Here is a 23,615-nt window from a genome sequence, read left to right as displayed (position 1 = left end):
TCCAAACCCAATCGTCCGTCTTGGGCTGTGGCATCACCGTCTCTCGGAGTTGATGCCAGATGACATGGCAAGTGTGAAGCACAATCCGAGAAATTGTTGAGGTTCCCAAAAGAAACTCAAAATGCAGGGATGCAAAAGAGTTTCCACTTGCAAGGAATCTGTAGAAAAAAAAACATACCAGTAAGCAGCAAATAAAAGGGAACATCCGATACATGATTCGCCTATAATGTTGGATATGAGACATGTGTTTAAACAATCAATGTCTATTCATGAATAAAAAAAATAACTTATGTGAATTTGTGTGTATGAACCAAACACTAGAAGCAATTGGGGTGTGGGCAGTACTCCCACAACTAAGTTACAACAACTGCATTTACGCCATTTCCATGCATAATGTATGGGCGACTTAAGGATGATGGGAACACTCTGCATGATGATGACGTTAGCTAAGCACAAATTGGAAACCTGTTTAAAATAAACGATTACCTTTAGGCCTCTTTCACACGGGTGTCATGTTTTTTGCCCGGATAAGAGGCGGGTGCGTTGCGGGAAAATGCGCGATTTTTCCGCGCGAGTGCAAAACATTGTAATGCGTTTTGCACTCGCGTGAGAAAATCGCGCATGTTTGGTACCCAAACCCGAACTTCTTCACAGAAGTTCGGGCTTGGGATTGATGTTCTGAAGATTGTATTATTTTCCCTTATAACATGGTTATAAGGGAAAATGATAGCATTCTGACTACAGAATGCATAGTATAATAGTGCTGGAAGGGTTAAAAAAATAAAAAAAGTTAACTCACCGTATCCTCTTGTTCGCATAGTTCGTTCCCGGTCTGTTCTTTGCTAGCTGTGGGCTTGGGCTGAATGACCTGTGGTGACGTCAGATCACATGGTCCATCACCATGGTGATGGAGCATGTGATCTGACATCACCACAGGTCCTTTAGCCCAAGCCCACAGCTAGCAAAGAACAGACCGGGAACGAACTATGCGAACAAGAGGATAAGGTGAGTTAACTTTTTTTTATTTTTTTAACCCTTCCAGCACTATTATACTATGCATTCTGTAGTCAGAATGCTATTATTTTCCCTTATAACCATGTTATAAGGGAAAATAATACAGTGAATAGACTGTCACCTAGAACCCATGCGTGAAAATCGCACCGCATCCGCACTTGCTTGCGGATGCTTGCGATTTTCACGCAACCCCATTCACTTCTATGGGGCCTGCGTTGCGTGGATTATCGCACCGCAACGCACAATATAGAGCATGCTGCGATTTTCACGCAACGCATAAGTGATGCGTGAAAATCACCGCTCATGTGAACAGCCCCATATAAATGAATGGGTCAGGATTCAGTGCGGGTGCAATGCGTTCAACTCACGCATCGCACCCGCGCGGAATACTCGCTCGTGTGAAAGGGGCCTTAATCTTGCCATGTTATGTGTCAGGGATTTACAAAAAAAAAGAAAAAGAGATTACAATGTTCGAAAAACATTATGGACAAAGAAAGGTTACTTCAGCAAACATTAGCAGATGTCTAACACCAGCCATTTCCAGAAACATGTCCTGCAAGAAGCAGTGCACATTACTGTTTAAACTATAAGTAAGATATTGCTTACCTCAATGTGACGATGAGCCTTTCCTCTGGAGAAATGCTACACCTCATATTGGTGTCCATGAAGGTAAGGACAGTATGTAGAGATGACAGCAAGCAATCAAATGTAGACACTGACATCCGACAGAACGAAAAAACTTCTCTGGATGCTGCCGAAGATCTTGGTATAGGGTATGAAAGTGTCCTTTCCGGTAGCGTTGTGAAACAATCGGATGGACCCAAAATCACCGCCTTTCACTTGGTTCCTCGTCCAACAAAAGAGAGCGCTGTCCCCATCGCCGAGAAACAAGCTAGTGCAGTATGATCTCGTCCTCAGAGTCATCCGCCATGGTGAAACAGCAAAGACAAGCAACTAAACAAACCTATGTACCCTGTAAAGATTACAGAAAATGGCCACCAAACCAAACTCAGGTGACCAGCATATATGCCAGTATCCTGGGTGGAGATATTAAAATTACCCTTTTTTAACCTTCCTTTTTTTCTGGCGGTCCACCCCCAAAAAACGGAACACACACGGAAACAAAAACGGATCATGGAACAACAGAACCCAAAAAACAACTGTCGTGTGCATGAGGCCTTAAGAGGCAGATTGCTGTAGAGGCCACTGTTAAGGGGGCGGGGTGTTGTGGAGGTCATATTTTAAGGGAACGGAGTTCTGTGGAGGTCACTGTTAAGGTATCAGGTTATTGTGGAAATCCCTGTTAACGAAATGGGTTACTGTGGAGGTCACTAATGAAGAGGCGGCCGTGGTGGATGTCACTGTTAAAGGGAGATGTCACTGTTATAGTGGATACTGCCGATATCTTTTAATGACACCCAAAAACATTTAATGAAATAGATGAAATATATCCGTGCGAAGCCGGGTCCTTCTGCTAGTACTACAATAAATATATAATCATATAATAACAATAAAAGGCCTTACTATAACGAGAATAATGTTTTTTTTCTTAGAAACCTGAATACTATTACTGGCTTATTCTTAGGCACGATAAATGATTATAAAGAAACCAACAATATTTATTAGCTTTATAAGCCTAAAAACATTATTCTCAATATGATAAGGATATACAGGGAGTGCAGAATTATTAGGCAAGTTGTATTTTTGAGGATTAATTTTATTATTGAACAACAACCATGTTCTCAATGAACCCAAAAAACTCATTAATATCAAAGCTGAATATTTTTGGAAGTAGTTTTTAGTTTGTTTTTAGTTTTAGCTATTTTAGGGGGATATCTGTGTGTGCAGGTGACTATTACTATGCATAATTATTAGGCAACTTAACAATAAACAAATATATACCCATTTCAATTATTTATTTTTACCAGTGAAACCAATATAACATCTCAACATTCACAAATATACATTTCTGACATTCAAAAACAAAACAAAAACAAATCAGTGACCAATATAGCCACCTTTCTTTGCAAGGACACTCAGAAGCCTGCCATCCATGGATTCTGTCAGTGTTTTGATCTGTTCACCATCAACATTGCGTGCAGCAGCAACCACAGCCTCCCAGACACTGTTCAGAGAGGTGTACCGTTTTCCCTCCTTGTAAATCTCACATTTGATGATGGACCACAGGTTCTCAATGGGGTTCAGATCAGGTGAACAAGGAGGCCATGTCATTAGATTTTCTTCTTTTATACCCTTTCTTGCCAGCCACGCTGTGGAGTACTTCTTCCTGTACCACTGCTTAAAGAAGGTGTCTTCCAGAAACTGGCAGTAGGACTGGGAGTTCAGCTTGACTCCATCCTCAACCCGAAAAGGCCCCACAAGCTCATCTTTGATGATACAAGCCCAAACCAGTACTCCACCTTGCTGGCGTCTGAGTCGGACTGGAGCTCTCTGCCCTTTACCAATCCAGCCACGGGCCCATCCATCTGGCCCATCAAGACTCACTCTCATTTCATCAGTCCATAAAACCTTAGAAAAATCAGTCTTGAGATATTTCTTGGCCCAGTCTTGACGTTTCAGCTTGTGTGTCTTGTTCAGTGGTGGTCGTCTTTCAGCCTTTCTTACCTTGGCCATGTCTCTGAGTATTGCACACCTTGTGCTTTTGGGCACTCCAGTGATGTTGCAGCTCTGAAATATGGCCAAACTGGTGGCAAGTGGCATCTTGGCAGCTGCACGCTTGACTTTTCTCAGTTCATGGGCAGTTATTTTGCGGCTTGGTTTTTCCACACGCTTCTTGCAACCCTGTTGACTATTTTGAATGAAACGCTTGATTGTTCGATGATCACGCTTCAGAAGCTTTGCAATTTTAAGAGTGCTGCATCCCTCTGCAAGATATCTCACTATTTTTGACTTTTCTGAGCCTGTTAAGTCCTTCTTTTGACCCATTTTGCCAAAGGAAAGGAAGTTGCCTAATAATTATGCACACCTGATATAGGGTGTTGATGTCATTAGACCACACCCCTTCTCATTACAGAGATGCACATCACCTAATATGCTTAATTGGTAGTAGGCTTTCGAGCCTATACAGCTTGGAGTAAGACAACATGCATAAAGAGGATGATGTGGTCAAAATACTCATTTGCCTAATAATTCTGCACTCCCTGTAGTATTTCATTATGGGTTAAATGTAGAAAGAAAACCTGACAGTCTCCCCCAGGGTTCAAATCTGGGATCTTTACATGCAAAACCATGCATGTACAACCCAGCTATAGAATTACCACACAGATAGCTTCTAAGCCAAGAAAAAACATACCTAACACATATTACTGGTGTTTTTATAATCATACTAGCAGAAGGACCCGGCTTCTCACAGGTATATTTCATCTATTTCATTTAAAGTTTGTGTGTCGTTAAAAGATATCCCTCATAACAGTGATCTCTACAACACCCCGCCCCTTTAACAGTGAACTCCACAGTCCCCCACCCCTTAACACTGACCCCCCCCCCCCCCACAGTGCCCCGCCACTTTAAAATGGGACCTTCACAGCAGCCCATCCCCTTAACTTTGACCTTTACAGCAGCCCGCCCCTTTACCAGCGAGTTTCACAGCACCCCACTCCCTTGACAGTGACCTCCTCAGGGGCCCGCCCCGTTAACAGTGACCTCCACAGTACCCCGCTCTCTTAACAGTGACCTCCACAGCGCCCTTCCCCTTTAATGCTATGGCTACACAACGACATGTGTCGTGCAACATTTTGTCTCAACAATTTTTATAATGATGGCCTATGGTGTCGCACTGCGACATGTGACATGCTGCGACTGCGACACGACAGGATGGATTTTTCTGCGACTGTCGTGTCACAGTCGCAGCATGTCACATGTTGAAGTGCAACACCATAGACTATCATTATAAAATTTGTTGCGTGACATTGGTGCGACATCAATGTCGCGCGACACATGGAGCAGTGTAGTTGTGCCCTATATGTCGTGCGACTTATTGTCGTGTGAAACAAGTCGTCATGTAGCCCTAGCCTAAAGCTGACCTACAGCAGTGAAGAAAAATGGCTGGGTTGTTATGGAAATCTTGAGTAAAACTGTGTGTTTGTGGAGACTAAGGGCCTGCAAGCTTCTATTGGCTGATAGGGGACATGTGACCGTGTGTATGGCATTTGGGATATGAAGAGAAAGACTTGCAGGGTTGTATTGGCTAATGCAGGTAATTTTTTTGGAATATCTCAGGAACGGTATGTCCTAGAGAGCTGAGAGCCAGTCTAAAACCTTCCCGAACACCTGATGTACATGTAATTCTAATTTGGTGAAGATCTGTCCAGTCGTTTGGTTGTGCATAAAGAACAGATAGACAGACAGACGTTGGGACGGACAGAAACTTATTGTGTAGTTTAGTAGAAATTGATCGATTCGTTTTTGAGTTACAGAGCAATATGTGTGTAGCAAAAACAATTGGAGCATACAAACTCCATGCAGCTGCTGTGTAGGGGCGTATGACACCCACAAGATTTCTTTCCAGGTAGCAAAGGATGTGTATACCAAGTTTCATTGAAATCGATGGCTGCGTTTTTGATTGATCATGGAACATACATACATACACACACACACACACACATATATGTCCTTCTTTTTATATATAGATATTGTCCTTGTGAATAAAGCAATAATATGTATATTAGCTTTCTGAGCAGGACACTGCTCTTTCCTCAGCATGTCTAGCCCTGTCAATCAAGGGTAGGAAAAAGTGTGCAGTGCACAGGGGGTGTTACAAAACAGTGCTCAATTCAGCGCCATCTGTTGTTGATCCAACTTATTATTTGCATATGAATAAAAACACTGATTTCTCTGCAGCCGTTTAGCATAGAGACAAAAGAAAGGGATCAGACCCCCAAAAGTTGAAGTCCCACAGTAGAAAAAAAGAACAAAAAATGTAAAGAAAGTTTTACATAATAAAAAAGTTCCAAGCAAAAAGAAAAACATTTTTTCCCCCCCATAATCAAGTTATATGCAATTGGATAAAAAGAAAAGGAGACATATTAGGTATCAGCAGCTCTATAAAAATATCACATGATCCACCCCATCAGGTGAACGCCATAAAAATAAAATAGAAACAGTGCCAAAACAGAAATTTTTGGGTCACATTGCCTCACAAAAAGTGTATTACCAAGTGATCAAAAAGTTGCATATACCTGTGAACTGTTACTCCTTCCTGCGGGGTTGTTTTGGGCAGAAACAGGAACAATTGACACCTTCGTAGCTTGTGCGTCAGACTGTTGCTAGTTTATTTTGCAAGTTGTTAAAAATAACAAAACAAAACCAAAACAACAATAGCTGTCTGGCTCCTGCCTATGTCACTCAGCAGCCCTAGCTAAACTCATAACACAAACCACAAAGAGCATTTTCAAGGGGAAAACGGAGCAACTTACAGTTCAGTAGTTAGGTAGAGAAGCCAATCGCTCTGAGAGCTCCTAGGTTTGCAGCTTCTCAAACAGACTCCCAGAGAGAGAGCTCCTGGGTCAGGGCTGCTGACTTAATTAGTACATGTGTGAGCAGTCCCCCAGGTAGGTAAAACCCGGACTGGCCTTGGGTGGTCAGGGAACCCACCCAACTCTTCCCTGACCGGCTCCAGGACCCTAAACTGGCTTTATTTTTCCCAGGAAGATCTGGATACAAAGAAAACCAAACCTTCCTGGGGCCTTTTAACACATGAAGTGCCGGAAACTTGGTGCAATGTACACACCATCCAGCACTTTCTCTGCAAAACATTGTGACACCCTGTCACAATACCCAAAAATGGTCCAAATCAATCTGTCATCTTATCCAGAAAAAATGTGACCCTACATAAGACAATCGTTAAAAAAAGTCTCTCAAAAAATGGCAACACAAACATTTTTCATATAAAAAATGCTTTTACTGTGTAAAACATAAAAATAAAAAATAGACATGTTAGTTATTGCCTTGTCCATAACGACTCGCTCTATAAAAATATCATATGATCCACCCCATCAGGTGAACGCCAAAAAAAAACAAAAAAACAGGCATTTTTTGTCACCTTGCCTCAAATACTAAGTAATAGTAATACCAAGCGATCAAATAATCGTATGTACCCAAAAATGTTACCATTCTAACCATCACCTCACCCTGCAAAAAATGAGACCCAACATAAGATAATCGCCTGGAAAATAAAAAATTATAGCTCTTAGAAAATGGCAACACAAAAAAAGTTTTTATTCTTTTAAAAAATGCTTTTACTGTGTAAACCTTAACTAAAATAAAAAAAGTAGACATATTAGGTATTGTAGTTTCTAAAATGGGGTCATTTATGGGTGTTTTTTTAAATTATATAAGCCCATCAAAATGTATTTATAACTGAATTAGTGCTTAAAAAATGGGTTTGGGGAATGTTGATTGATAACTATTTTATGAGGTATTGCAATCTGTCTTAAAAGTAGATAAATTCAAATTTAGAAAATTGTGAATTTTTCTGTACATTTGGGATTTTTTTTTATTATAAATAAAGATGAAATACACTGCCTGTCCCCCAAAAAAGTCCCCACCTGGATTTAACTAAGCAAATAGTTATGAGTCTCCTATTGGATAATTACTGCATGGGTGATTATCTTTTAGCTGACAATAAGTTATTTAACCCCAACTGGTGCAATGAGTCGCTTCTCATTTCTTAAACAACCATGTCGAAAGACACATCTCGTGGTCGTGGAAAAGATGTTAGTCTGTTTGAGAAGAGTCAAATCATTGGCATGCATCAAGCAGAGAAAACATCTAAGGAGAATGCAGAAACTACGAAAATTGGGTTAAGAACTGTCCAACACATTTTTTTAAAACTGAAAGGATAGTGGGGACCCATCACATTTGAGGAATAAATGTGGCGGGAAAAAAATCCTGAATGATCATGATTGGCGATCACTTAAATGTTTGGTGAAATCAAATCGAAGAAAAACAACAGTGGAACTCAGGGCTATGTTTTATAGTGAAAGTAAGAGCATTTCCACATGCACAATGCAAAGGGAACTCAGCTGTGTAGCCGTAAGAAAACCACTAATTAGTGAGGCAAACCAGAAAAAAGGCTTCAATTTGCTAGGGAGCATAAAGATTGGACTCTGGAGCAATGAAGGGAGGTCATGTGGTATGATGAGTCAAGATTTACCCTGTTCCAGAGTGATGGGCGCATCAGGGTAAGAAGAGAGGCATCATGCCTAGTGCCTACTGTACAAGCCTGTGGGGGCAGTGCTATGATCTGGGGTTGCTGCAGTTGGTCAGGTCTAGGTTCAGCAATAGTATGTGCTCCAAGAATGAGGTCAGCTGACTACCTGAACATACTGAATGACCAGGTTATTCCATCAATGGATTTTTTCTTCCCTGATGGCACGGGCATATTTCAAGATGACAATGCCAGGATTCATCGGGCTCAAATTGTGAAAGAGTAGTTCAGGGAAAATGAGACATCATTTTCCCACATGGATTGGCCACCACAGAGTCCAAACCTCAACCCCATTGAGAATCTTTGGGATGTGCTGGAGAAGGCTTTGCGCAGCAGTCAGACTCTACAATCATCAATGCAAGATCTTGGTGAAAAATTAATGCAACACTGGATGGAAATAAATCTTGTGACATTGCAGAAGCTTATCGAAACAATGCCACAGCGAATGCGTGCCGTGATCAAAGCTAAAGGCGGTCCAATGAAATATTAGAGTGTGTGACCTTTTTTTTGGGTGGTGACTTTTTTTTGGGACAGGCAGTGTATATTGACTCAAATTTACTACTGTCATGAAGTACAACCTGTTACAAGAAAACAATCTCATAATGGCTTGGATAAGTAAAAGCGTTCCAAAGTTATTACCACATAAAGTGATACGTCAGATTTGCCAAAAATGGCCTGGGCAGGAAGGTGAAAACTGACCTGGGATAGAAAAGGGTTAAACACATTTATTGCAAACTTTGTCATTACTCTATCTAGCGAGTGGATCATTGACTGTGAATTCCAATTTTCTTCCTAGCAAAGATTGTTCACATCCATGAACAATGCATTCTGTGCAGCGCTGGCATTATGGTTATTATTCAAAATGATTGATAAATATATCTAAAAGAGAACAGCTTGGAAAAAAAACTATACAAGAAAGCTCAATATTTGACACTATTGTTGTTTGCTATGTTAACAGCATGTATTATAAAGTACTATAAAATTATGCTAGATATATCTATAGGATCTGTTCTTCTAAAAGCATGATCTGCCTGGCTAGTTACAATTTCAGATGTATTTCTGGAGGCGTTATTATCTTTTAATATATATTCCAAGCAAGCACAATCTTTGGGGATAGTATCTCATTATTCCTTGGTGCTGGTATTCTCTAGCCATTGCAGTTTGTCAAAGCGATGCTAGGTCAAATGGCATATAACATCTACATAAATGGGATATACATCTACATAGAAGTCCTTGGTTCTTCATCTCCACCATTGTTTATAAAAGCTAACCCTGGAACTGCAACTGGCAGTGTTGAGAATGGAGAGGTTTAAAGAAGAAATATTCATTTTCCCTTTTTATGAAATAGCTATTTCAGCTTTTTCCCTGCTTCATACTGTGAGCACAGATATGCAAGAGAGATATTTCTCAATTATGCATGTACCTGTGGACCATGAATTAGTAATATGAGCTTTCATTATGTGCACAATTTCTAAACTGAAATATAATGCTTGTCACAGGACTTGTCTTCACTGAGGTTATATCTCTAATCCTTTTGTGTTTATTACTTTGCCAGCTAACTGATCTTTATAAGACACTTAAAGGGGACCCTTCTATCAAATTTGTATCACTTATTAACAGCCTATATGTAAATATTTTATGTGATTATTTTTATAGATATAATTTTGGGGAAATTATGCCATGTATTCTGCATCCTGTTCTGGTCAACGCAGTTTTCATACTGTTATCCTAAATATTCATCTACTATTATACTTGAAGATAACATAATCACAGCAGCAGTAAACTGACAATGGACAACCTATGTATATAAACATTTTATTTTTCTGTGCTGACTGCTACAGAAGGACAGTAGTTTGCATTTAACTTTTAGTGGCACAGTACTGATAAAATTAAAAAGAAAAACAGCCACAAAAAATAAAAATTATGTTTTCTATGAACATTGAGTTTGAAAAAAAATATCCCTTTCTGACAAAAGTGTGCCTTTATAGTAGTGTGATGCCTTAGGTATTTTGCAGCTCTGTTCTAATGTCATTTGTAAAAATTATGAAAATTCTCTCCAAATTTTCATTAACTTTTTAATATCAATATAAAATTAACATCAATATGTAATGGTATTCATTTATTGAGCTATTGGTCAAACTAATGCTTTATATAAAAGCAATATCTGGATTTTTATTGCTGTTCATTTTTCAAGTATGACACAAGCGTGTCTTTATATTAACCTATAATTTCATATGCACATTCTGGTCTAGAGGGGATGAAGTATGAAGTATAAAATCAAGCCTTTAGATTAAAAAGCTTCTTCACAGAGCTTGTGTTTGGCAGACTTGCTAAGCAAGCATGATTGGGTTCAAATATAGCATGTCTTACTATTTGAGGTTAATTCTATTTGTTTGAAGCTTCTGGCAATTACTGAGCAAGTTGCAATTCGGCATAGCTGAGCAGCCAATGACAAATCACAGATCTGACCAAGCAGCACTCAGAGTACTCAAAAAATATAAGGCCTCTTTCACCCGTTGCCGTATTGCTGCCCGCAATATGCGGTCCGCAATGGACGAGCAAAGTCCGTGGGGCAGCTGCAGTGGATCGCGGACCCATTCACTTGACTGGGTCCGAGATCCAGCCGTTCCGCAAAAAGATAGGACATGTTCTATCTTTTTGAGGAACGGAAGTACGGGGCGAAACCCCATGAAAGCACTCCGTAGTGCTTCCGTAGGGTTTCGTTCCGTCGTTCCGTTCCGCACCATTCCTCATCTCCGGGATTGCGGACCCATTCAAGTGAATGGGTCCGCATCCGTGATGCGGAATGCCCACAGAACTGCACCCGTGTATTGCGGATCCGCAAATGCGGTCCGCAATACGGCAACGGGGTGCACGCGCCAGTATGAAAGAGGCCTAATGCAAATCTCACATTAATGCTAAAACTGCATATTGCATATTTAGATATGTTGGATGATAACCTGGATGTCATTAATTGGGGTTTGTTGTGTTGATGACCTGAGGAACAGTAGCTCTTTGACAGACATGGAAATGTTTTGGAACATTATGATTATGGTGATGCTCTTACTGACTCTTATACTTGTGACACAAATACCACAGTGATGTTATTTATTTATTTTTTTACCCTGCTAGCACCCGGGAATAATGTTTCACACACATATAACCCTTCAGATGTCATGGTCAAATGTGGTCAAAAACCAGGAGGGCTTGCTCCTGGCCGTGCATTGGCTCCCCTTAGCGAGGATCGGGGGAGCCAGATGGTGGGTGCCACAGCCTGAGTCCTCCTTAATGATCCGAAGCTGCCACACATAGGTTTTTAAGGAGCCCCTGCCTGTGGCAGGACACCACAGGAACACAGTGAAATTCTAATGCATTGGAGTCTAAGAGAGAAGCAATCTAATGATTGCTTGTTCAAGTTAACTAGGAGTACTATTAAAAAATGTAAAAAAAAAAGTTTAAAAAAAATATATTAAAAATATATATACAGGTCCTTCTAAAAAAAATTAGCATATTGTGATAAAGTTCATTATTTTCTGTAATGTACTGATAAACATTAGACTTTCATATATTTTAGATTCATTACACACAACTGAAGTAGTTCAAGCCTTTTTTTGTTTTAATATTGATGATTTTGGCATACAGCTCATGAAAACCCCAAATTCCTATCTAAAAAAAATTGTATATCATGAAAAGGTTCTCTAAACGAGCTATTAACCTAATCATCTGAATCAACTAATTAACTCTAAACACCTGCAAAAGATTCCTGAGGCTTTTAAAAACTCCCAGCCTGGTTCATTACTCAAAACCGCAATCATGGGTAAGACTTCCGACCTGACTGCTGTCCAGAAGGCCATCATTGACACCCTCAAGCAAGAGGGTAAGACACAGAAAGAAATTTCTGAACGAATAGGCTGTTCCCAGAGTGCTGTATCAAGGCACCTCAGTGGGAAGTCTGTGGGAAGGAAAAAGTGTGGCAGAAAACGCTGCACAACGAGAAGAGGTGACCGGACCCTGAGGAAGATTGTGGAGAAGGACCGATTCCAGACCTTGGGGGAACCTGCGGAAGCAGTGGACTGAGTCTGGAGTAGAAACATCCAGAGCCACCGTGTACAGGCGTGTGCAGGAAATGGGCTACAGGTGCCGCATTCCCCAGGTCAAGCCACTTTTGAACCAGAAACAGCGGCAGAAGCGCCTGACCTGGGCTACAGAGAAGCAGCACTGGACTGTTGCTCAGTGGTCCAAAGTACTTTTTTCGGATGAAAGCAAATTTTGCATGTCATTCGGAAATCAAGGTGCCAGAGTCTGGAGGAAGACTGGGGAGAGGGAAATGCCACAATGCCTGAAGTCCAGTGTCAAGTACCCACAGTCAGTGATGGTCTGGGATGCCATGTCAGCTGCTGGTGTTGGTCCACTGTGTTTTATCAAGGGCATGGTCAATGCAGCTAGCTATCAGGAGATTTTGGAGCACTTCATGCTTCCATCTGCTGAAAAGCTTTATGGAGATGAAGATTTCATTTTTCAGCACGACCTGGCACCTGCTCACAGTGCCAAAACCACTGGTAAATGGTTTACTGACCGTGGTATTACTGTGCTCAATTGGCCTGCCAACTCTCCTGACCTGAACCCCATAGAGAATCTGTGGGATATTGGGAAGAGAAAGTTGAGAGACGCAAGACCCAACACTCTGGATGAGCTTAAGGCCGCTATCGAAGCATCCTGGGCCTCCATAACACCTCAGCAGGGCCACAGGCTGATTGCCTCCATGCCACGCCGCATTGAAGTAGTCATTTCTGCAAAAGGATTCCCGACCAAGTATTGAGTGCAAAACTGAACATAATTATTTGAAGGTTGACTTTTTTTGTATTAAAAACACTTTTTTTATTGGTCGGATGAAATATGATAATTTTTTTAGATAGGAATTTTGGGTTTTCATGAGCTGTATGCCAAAATCATCAATATTAAAACAAAAAAAGGCTTGAACTACTTTAGTTGTGTGTAATGAATCTAAAATATATGAAAGTCTAATGTTTATCAGTACATTACAGAAAATAATGAACTTTATCACAGTATGCTAATTTTTTGAGAAGGACCTGTATATAAAAATTCAAATCACCCCCCTTCTCCAAAATAAAAATAAACAACAATTTACAAAATAAACATCATTGGCATTGCCGTGTGCGAAAACGCCTTTACAATTAAAATATATATTTTTTTTTTTATCCCATACCGGAAATGGTGAAATTGCCAATTCACTATTTTTTGGTCGCTTCACCTCCCATCAATGAAAAGTACACATCACCCCACAAAAAATAAGCCCTCACACAGCTTTGTACACATAAAAATAAAAAAGTTATGGGTTAGAATATGTCAATGCAAAGAAAACTTTTTTTCCCAAAGCTTCATGAGGGATCGGTCATGCCAAACTAATTTAATCAGTTTCTATGAGGAGATAAGTTCTAGACTTGACAGCAGCGAATCAATGGATGTTGTATATCTGGACTTCTCCAAAGCATTTGACACTGTACCGCATAAAAGGTTAGTATATAAAATGAGAATGCTCGGACTGGGAGAAAACGTCTGTATGTGGGTAAGTAACTGGCTCAATGATAGAAAACAGAGGGTGATTACTAACGGTACACACTCAGATTGGGTCACTGTCACTAGTGGGGTACCTCAGGGGTCAGTATTGGGTCCTATTCTCTTCAATATATTTATTAATGATCTTGTAGAAGGCTTGCATAGTAAAGTATCAATTTTTCGCAGATGACACTAAACTGTGTAAAGTAATTAACACAGAAGAGGACAGTATACTACTACAGAGGAATCTGGATAGATTGGAGGCTTGGGCAGATAAGTGGCGGATGAGGTTTAACACTGACAAATGTAAAGTTATGCACATGGGAAGGAATAATGCAAATCACCCGTACATACTAAATGGTAAAACACTCGGTAACACTGACATGGAAACTAAGCTTCAAAAACCAGTGTCAGGCAGCTGCTGCCAAGGCCAATAAGATAATGGGTTGCATCAAAAGGGGCATAGATGCCCGTGATAAGAACATAGTCCTACCACTTTACAAATCGCTATGTACAGTTCTGGGCTCCTGTAAACAAGGCAGACATAGCAGAGCTGGAGAGGTTCCAGAGGAGGGCAACTAAAGTAATAACTGGAATGGGGCAACTACAGTACCCTGAAAGATTATCAAAATTAGGGTTATTCACTTTAGAAAAAAAAGACGACTGAGGGGAGCTCTAATTAGTATGTATAAATATATCAGGGGTTAGTACAGAGATCTATCCCATCATCTATTTGTCTCCAGGACTGTGACTGTGACGAGGGGACATCCTCTGCCTCTGGAGGAAAGAAGGTTTGTACACAAACATAGAAGAGGATTCTTTACGGTAAGAGCAGTGAGACTATGGAACTCTCTGCCTGAGGAGGTGGTGATGGTGAGCACAATAAAGGAATTCAAGAGGGGCCTGGATGTATTTCTGGAGCGTAATAATATTACAGGCTATAGCTAGTAGAGAGGGGTCGTTGATCCAGGGAGTTATTCTGATTGCCTGATTGGAGTCGGGAAATCATTTTTTATTCCCCTAAAGTGCGTAAAATTGACTTCTACCACACAGTTTCTGTTTTTTTCCTTCCTCTGGATCAACTTGCAGGATGACAGGCCGAACTGGATGGACAAATGTCTTTTCTTGGCCTTATGTACTATGTTACTATGTTTTCATTTTTTTTCATTATTTAAATGCAAGAAAAACTATACATATGTGGTATTGTTGTAATTGCACTGACCCAGAGAATGAAAGTAAAAGGTTACTTTTACCACATAGGAAACACTGTAAAAACAAAACCCATAAAACTGTAGCAGAATTGTGTTTTTTTTTTTAACTCTACTCCATTAAGATTATTTTTTTCCAGCTTCCCACTACATTGTATGCAAACGTAAATGGTTTAAGAACTAGAAGAGAAGCTCAGTACCAATGCGTTAGAAAGAGAGTGGTCAAAAAAACAAGCTGAGTTCAAAACACAAGTAATCCAAAAATACGCAAACAGGCACAGAAACGCAACTAGTGAGTCATAGACTATCTCTAGCACTAGTATAAGTCCAATAAGGGATTTAAATAGAGCACTGAGTCTCTGGATCAGAACCTGATAGGTCATGACTCGGCACTCCATTAGTCAGAACGCTAGCACTCAGGAATAGATCAGCTGAGCAATCAGCCCACTGCTAGTCTCCTCCAGCACATGCATGCTGTGGGGAGAAAGAGCATTGCATCCTGTTGCTAAGGACCCTGTTGCATCACCAGCGGATGAGGCATAGCAGTGTATCTCTCCTGGCGCAGTCGCACCAAAGCTGGAGATCTCGTCTCTGGAACCTGGACAGGTAAGTTTGTGACAAAGCCTTCATACAGCCATGTAAATGAAAAAATTCTAAAGTTATGTCTTTGGGAAGGCTAGGAGTAAAAAATGAAAATTATTTGACTATAAATAGTTTTGTGCCCCTTGTCCCTATACACTGTGTAATGGAAATAACGGGAAGGCCTAGGAACTGACCAGGGTATTTCAGGCTAAAGTCCAGTGCAGAATCGTCCTTGTCCTGGTGGGCATCCAACTGCAAACGGGACTAGTAATGGAAAGAGTAAGATAAAGTCCCCAAAACTGAAAACAGTTGTTAAGTTTTAGCCTTAGTATCACTGTGTCATGTTCTTACATGGTGAGTTGGATCTGCTAAACCTCTTCTCCCGATGAGCAGTTCTAATGCATCACAAATAAGTGGCATTGGTGCAGCGGGCAGAGAAACAGATGCAGCAGAGTTGGAGGCTGATGCTGAACACTGATATAGCAGGTCTGGTGGTGTAGAACTGTAGATGCAGCAGAGTTGGTAGAATAGAGTTAACAAGGATGTAATAGAACTCCAGATGTAGCAGACCTAGTGACATAACAGAATAGGAGATCTACTAGAGCTCTTGTGTAGCAGAACTATGGATGTAGCAGAGCCAGTGATGAAGCAGAACTGGAAATGTAGTGTTGGTGGTGTAGCAAAGTTCAAACCTGACATTGTTGCAGAGTTGTTTGTGTCAGCAGCAGAGCTGAGTGGAGCTGGAGTGGGATTAGCAGAGTTCATGCAACGGAGTGGTCTAGCAGAGCTCATATACACTGAAAGCAGGGAAGGCACAGTCTTTAAATAATCAGGCAGTGCCCCAACACCTGAGCAGATTAAATGACCCAGTGGAGTGACATATCAGCGCGAGTTGGGTTGATGCAGCAACCCAACGCACTAGAGAAGAAGCTTGACTGGCTAAGGGTGAAGAGTGATGCAACATTTGAAGCTATTACTGGGACAACTGAGTAATTTACTGTAAACAACCAATGAGTAGCAATTGTTTTAGAGTTAATAATTTGTCTCTGTTCTCATCTTGACTTTGGCTTACACTTATAATAGATTATTTACAATTTTTGTGCTGTGTTGACTTTGATTAAAGTTTCCAAGGAAATGTATAAACATCCACCACTACCAGTGGAAGACAGAATAATTTTTTTCAAACATCTCACTCTACTCACACACTCTCTAACTTACCGCTGTTTACCATATCTTCCCTTCATGATGCTGATGAAGCCGTTGCTTTGTACAACACCACAATTAATACAGCTCTCCACTCAGTTGCCCCTCTCATATATACCAGAACCCATCAAATCAATAGACAACACTGGCACACCCTCCAGACAAAAACTGAGATAAGCTTGCAGAGTTCCTGAACGGCACTGGAAGAAAACTCACTCCAAGGAAGACATACAAACAAGCTGTTCTCAACTTCAAGTCTGCACTTGCCTCTTCTAAACAGGAATACTTAACTACTCTCACAACCCCAAACAACTCTTTAATACCTTTACCTCTCTACTCCATCCCCCAATGTCCCCTCCTACACCCTACATCTCCGCTGAAGATTTTGCCTCATATTTGAAATATCAAATTGAAAGTCAGAGAAAGCTTCAATCAACAATCCATGCGACCTCCCTACACAACTAGTTGTTGCTCTTTCCACTCAATTTACCACCATCAATGAGAAAACGCTTTCCACCTTACTCTCCAAATCATGCCTTACCACCTTACAGGGAAATTTCCCAGGGCCCAATGCTTAAGGGGGCCACCCAAGGCCTACTCATGATCGCCAGTCAGGTACATAAAGATCTGATGCTCTCAGCATTAATTAATGTAGGAGCATCAGGCATTTATGCACCTGGCCAGTGGCTGCAGGTTCCCCTGAATTCAACTGTATTGCCATCCTCAGGACGATGATACATTTCCATTCTGTGGTGCGGGCAGCAGTATTTTGTGCTGCATTGTGGTATTTAGTTCTGCTTGGGCAGTATTTTGTCCTGCACTATGGTATTAGTTTTTTTTGGGACAGTATTTTGTTCTGCACTACAGTACTGCTGGCCTCGCCACCCATGCATACACCACCTCCTCACCAAGCCCTCTCTCTGTTAGTGTTCCTCAAGACTCTGTCCTTGGTCCCCTATATTTCTTCATTTATACATTCAGCCTGGAACAGCTCATAGAGTCCATTGCTTTCAATACCACCTTTATGCTAATGACAATCAAATCTACCTCTCTGGCACAGATGTCACTTCCCTTCTATCTAGAATCCTGGTGTGTCTATAAGCTATATCTTAAATCTTCTCCTCCTACATCTTAAAACTCAAGATGGAGAAAACCGAATTCATCATCTTTTCTCCGTCACTCAGCCCCTCTACCAGACCGATACAGTCGTGACCAAAAGTTTTGAGAATTACATAAATATTGGAAATTGGAAAAGTTGTTGCTTAAGTTTTTATAATAGCAATTTGCATATACTCCAGAATGTTATGAAGAGTGATCAGATGAATTGCATAGTCCTTCTTTGCCATGAAAATTTACTTAATCCCCAAAAAACCTTTCCACTGCATTTCATTGCTGTCATTAAAGGACCTGCTGAGATCATTTCAGTAATCGTCTTGTTAACTCAGGTGAGAATATTGACGAGCACAAGGCTAGAGATCATTATGTCAGGCTGATTGGGTTAAAATGGCAGACTTGAACTGTTAAAAGGAGGGTGATGCTTGAAATCATTGTTCTTCAATTGTTAACCATGGTGACCTGCAAAGAAACGTGTGCAGCCATCATTGGGTGTCATAAAAATGGCTTTACAGGCAAGGATATTGTGGCTACTAAGATTGCACCTCAATCAACAATTTATAGGATCATCAAGAACTTCAAGGAAAGAGGTTCAATTCTTGTTAAGAAGGCTTTAGGGCGTCCAAGAAAGTCCAGCAAGTGCCAGGATAGTCTCCTAAAGAGGATTCAGCTGCGGGATCGGAGTGCCACCAGTGCAGAGCTTGCTCAAAAATGGCAGCAGGCAGGTGTGAGCGCATCTGCACGCACAGTGAGGCGAAGACTTTTGGAAGATGGCCTGGTGTCAAGAAGGGCAGCAAAGAAGCCACTTCTCTCCAAAACAAACATCAGGGACAGATTGAACTTCTGCAGAAAATATGGTGAATGGACTGCTGAGGACTGGGGCAAAGTCATATTCTCCGATGAAGCCTCTTTCCGATTGTTTGGGGCATCAGGAAAAAGGCTTGTCCGGAGAAGAAAAGGTGAGCGCTACCATCAGTCCTGAGTCATGCCAACAGTAAAGCATCCTAAGACCATTCATGTGTGGGGTTGCTTCTCATCCAAGTGAGTGGGCTCACTGACAATTTTACCCCAAAACACAACCATGAATAAAGAATGGTACCAAAACGCCCTCCAACGGCAACTTCTTCGAAAAATCCAACAACAGTTTGGTGAAGAACAATGCCTTTTCAAGCACAATGGAGCACCGTGACATAAGGCAAAAGTGATAACTAAGTGGCTTGGGGACCAAAACGTTGACATTTTGGGTCCATGGCCTGGAAACTTCCCAGATCTTAATCCCATTGAGAACTTGTGGTCAATCCTCAAGAGGCGGGTGGACAAACAAAAACCCACTAATTCTGACAAACTCCAAGACGTGATTATGAAAGAATGGGTTGCTATCAGTCAGGAATTGGCCCAGAAGTTGATTGAGAGCATGCCCAGTCGAATTGCAGAGGTCCTGAAAAAGAAGGGCCAACACTGCAAATGCTGACTCTTTGCATAAATGTCATGTAATTGTCGATAAAAGCCTTTGAAACGTATGAAGTGCGTGTAATTATATTTCACTACATCACAGAAACAACTGAAACAACTACTGTACAGGGATAACTTGAAAAATTAGAATATCGTGCAAAGTTCATTTATTTCGGTAATGCAACTTAAAAGGTGAAACTAATGTATGAGATAGACTCATTACAGGCAAAGTGAGATATTTCAAGCGTTTATTTGTTATAATTTGGATGATTATGGCTTAAAGCTTATGAAACCCCAAAGTCACAATCTCAGGTACCCTTTGCTCAGGGGATATGGATTAATTAGCTGACTAGAGTGTGACACTTTGAGCCTAGAACAGTGATCCTTTTCACAAAATTCCAATTTTAAGCTGCATTAATGCAATTCCTTTTAATTTGCATTACTGAAATACAGTAAATGGACTTTTGCACGATATTCTAATTTTTCGAGTTTCATCTGTACATATAAGGCTACTTTCACACTAGCGTTCGGGCGGATCCGTTCTGAACGGATCCGCCCATAATAATGCAGACGGAGGCTCCGTTCAGAACGGATCCGTCTGCATTATATTAGCTAAAAAAAGCTAAGTGTGAAAATAGCCTGGGACGGATCCGTCCAGACTTTCAATGTAAAGTCAATGGGGGACGGATCCGCTTGAAGATTGAGCCACATTGTGGCATCTTCAAACGGATCCGTCCCCATTGACTTACATTGTAAGTCTGGACGGATCCGCACGCCTCCGCACGGCCAGGCGGACACCCGAACGCTGCAAGCAGCGTTCAGCTGTCCGCCTGTCCGTGCGGAGGCGAGCGGAGCGGAGGCTGAACGCCGCCAGACTGATGCAGTCTGAGCGGATCCGCCTCCATTCAGACTGCATCAGGGCTGGACGGCTGCGTTCGGGTCCGCTCGTGAGCTCCTTCAAACGGAGCTCACGAACGGAAACCCGAACGCTAGTGTGAAAGCAGCCTTAGACTGGCAGCAATTTTACCATCCTTACATTTCTGCCCTGCTGTCCCAATACATCCCCACATGTAATCTCTGATCCTCACAACATTTCCTTCTTTGTTCCATGCTTATCTTATCCTTAAACAATTGCCTACAATATTTCTCAGGTGCATCCTGCATACTCTGGAAAGCGCTACCCCAGAACATCAGACTCTCCCCCAACATCCAAACCTTCAAAAGCAACCTGAAACCTCACCTCTTCAGGAAAGCTTACAACCTGCAAAAACATGCTGCCACTACACAGCCAGATACGAGGCTTTTACCCTCATCTACTGTGTCTTTCCCCTTTCCATGGAAGATTGTAAACTCTTACAGACATGTTCATTGTACTTGTAGTGTTTCATATTGTGTACTGTAAAAATATGTGTGGAAAAGTGCTGGAAGTGGTGTATTTTTCACCTAGAGTTATCAGCTGGGTAAGACAGAAAACTGTATTTCTTTCAGCAAAGTGTATTTTGCTGGAGCTGTTTTGTTCAGACTTTGTTGTGGGTTGGATTTTTTGGACTGGTGGGGAGGTTTGGCATTATTATTCTTAATACAGAAAGCATAATCATCCAGCTTTATTCTAGATTCAGTAGGTATAGGTAGCAATAAGCAGAGTTTATATCAGCTGAGTATTTCATATGTCTGAAATGAATATCTTAATACAGTCCTGATCAAAACTGTTGAACTGCATAAGCAGGGTCTCTCACAGTGCGCCATCGCTGCTGAGGTGGGACGCAGTAAGACAGTCATTTGGAATTTCTTAAATGATCCTGAGGGTTATGGAACAAAAAAGTCAAGTGGAAGACCCAAAAAATATTCATCAGCACTGATTCAGAGGATCCAATTGGCTGTCCGTCAAGACACTGGACGATTTCCGACCCAAATTAAGGCCCTTACTGGTGCTGACTGCAGCCCATAACCATCAGATGGCATCTGAGACTGAAGGGCTTCAAAAACAAAAAAGTCTTCAAAGACCTCATCTCCTTGAACGCCACAGAACTGCTCGTTTGGACTTTGTAAGAGAGCACCAAACATGGGACATTCAAAGGTGGAAGAAAGTTTTATTCTCTGATGAGAAAAAATTTAACCTTGATGGTCCTGATGGTTTCCAACGTTACTGGCATGACAAGCAGATCCCACCTGAGATGTTTTCTATGCGCCACAGTGGAGGAGGCGCCATAATGGTCTGGGGTGCTTTTTCCTTCAGTGGAACAATGAAGCTTCAGGAAGTGCAGGGGCATCAAACGGCCACTGGCTATGTCCAGATGTTGCAGAGAGCATTCCTCAGGACTGAGGGCCCTTGTCTGTGTGGTAACGACTGGGGTTTTTAACAGGACAACGCTACAGTACACAATGCCCGCAGGAGAATAACATCACTCTTTTGCCCCATCCTGCATGTTCCCCTGATCTAAATCCAATTGAGAACCTTTGGGGATGGATGGCAAGGGAAGTTTACAAAAATGGACAACAGTTCCAGACAGTAGATGGCCTTCGTGCAGCCGTCTTCACCACTTGGAGAAATGTTCCGACTCACCTCATGGAAACGCTTGCACCTAGCATGCCAATTTTTGAAGTGATAAACAATAACGCCGGAGCTACTAATTACTGAGTTCCTGTTTGGAAGTTTAGTTTTTTTTTGGAGGTGTGGTCCGAAACTTTTGTTCAGCTGAAAAACAGCCTTTCAGTTTCTGCGTTGTTTTCATTAAATTGAATGCTCAAAAAATGTTTTGTCTCACCCCCATTTCTTCTTGTTGCATTTTGAAGTTCTACTAGGAACCTGTTAAGATCCAACCATGATAAATATGATTTTTTGCCATTTTTCAAGTGGTCTTAAACTTATGATTAGGACTGTATAAGCTTAGTTTTTCTTTCTATGTATAATGTATAACAGCATTATAGTAATACGATCACATTTAATAAATCCAGCAGGTGTCACTGCATATTTATTGTAAGAGAGAATTGCTTGTATTATTTTAAACCTATAACTGATGTAAGGGATCGCCTCTTATTTGGGGGTCATTCGCACAGATATCTTCAGGACACCAAGTTTAAGATCCAAACACCGTGCTTTATTGCGGCACATCCGCTTAAACATAAACAATAATACAAAATAACAAACACTTGCCCGGCTAGGCTCTAACTAAACAAATAGATGCCTGACTCACCTAAGTCCCTGTTCACACCCTGTGAACACGTGCGGCTTTCTGAGCCAAAGTCTCACAGCCTCCTGGCTGTACAGAGCACAGTACGCCCACTGTCTCCAGTTCAGTATTTCTTGTGGGGGATTGGGGCTCAGTAGTCTGCCTGACTATGGCCCTGCGACCCTCCCAGGCGTCGCTGTGTCCCCCAACTCCAGGCTATCTCACAGCCTTGTGGTCCCTCAACATTGCCCAGCTGAGACCACACAGACAGAGCCTCCAGGCCTCTGTCCACAGGTACCACACTCCCCCCTTTTTGACACTCTGGGAGGTGCTTTGTGCTAGGCTGATTACCTCCAGCTTCTCTCACCTGTGGTGGAACAGGGGTGTGGACCGAACTATCCACCCCTTCCTTGCCTCTAACCTGAGTGAGACCTGTCACTGTCTCACATATCCCCCCCCTTTGTTCAAGCCCGTGAGGGTGAACACCTGCATAACCACGGGAGGCTGGTGAGAGAGCATCCACCTGGCCTGGACGTGGGGAACAGCCACCCACCCTGCTCTTTGGCTGCTCCCAATAAGAACCGGCCCAGATTGGCTTTACAGCCACACTAAGTAACCCAGTGTCAGCGAGCACTAGCTGCCGCTGACACAGAAAATTACCGGTTCTTATTTCACCGAGGCCAGGAACCTCGGTGACACGTACCTTCCCTTTGTTCTGCCAGACCCACGCCATCAGAGCTTGGTTTATCACCAAAACCAACATCTTGCCTAACCGAAAATGCCTAAAGGCCTCATGTGCCCATCTCATGGCCAGATACTCTTTTCTTACTCTTTCCCGAGTGATGATGCGCTGACGTATATTTTGATCTCTCTCTCTTTTTAGATCCTCTGGCTCCTGTACATGCGCCTCACGTCCTTTCTGGGACTGCTGCAGCTCTTGCCTGAACTGTTCCCAGTCATGGTCATATCCCGAGACTTTCTCCTTTGCTTTGCAGGGCTCCTTCAGCAGAGCATGCTTGCCCCTACTCGCTTCTTTTAAGTGCATCTGGGTCACTTCTTCCTTCTTTC

This window comes from Bufo gargarizans, chromosome 2, assembly GCF_014858855.1.
Source record: "Bufo gargarizans isolate SCDJY-AF-19 chromosome 2, ASM1485885v1, whole genome shotgun sequence".
NCBI lineage: Eukaryota > Metazoa > Chordata > Amphibia > Anura > Bufonidae > Bufo > Bufo gargarizans.
This window is presented reverse-complemented; position numbering follows the sequence as displayed.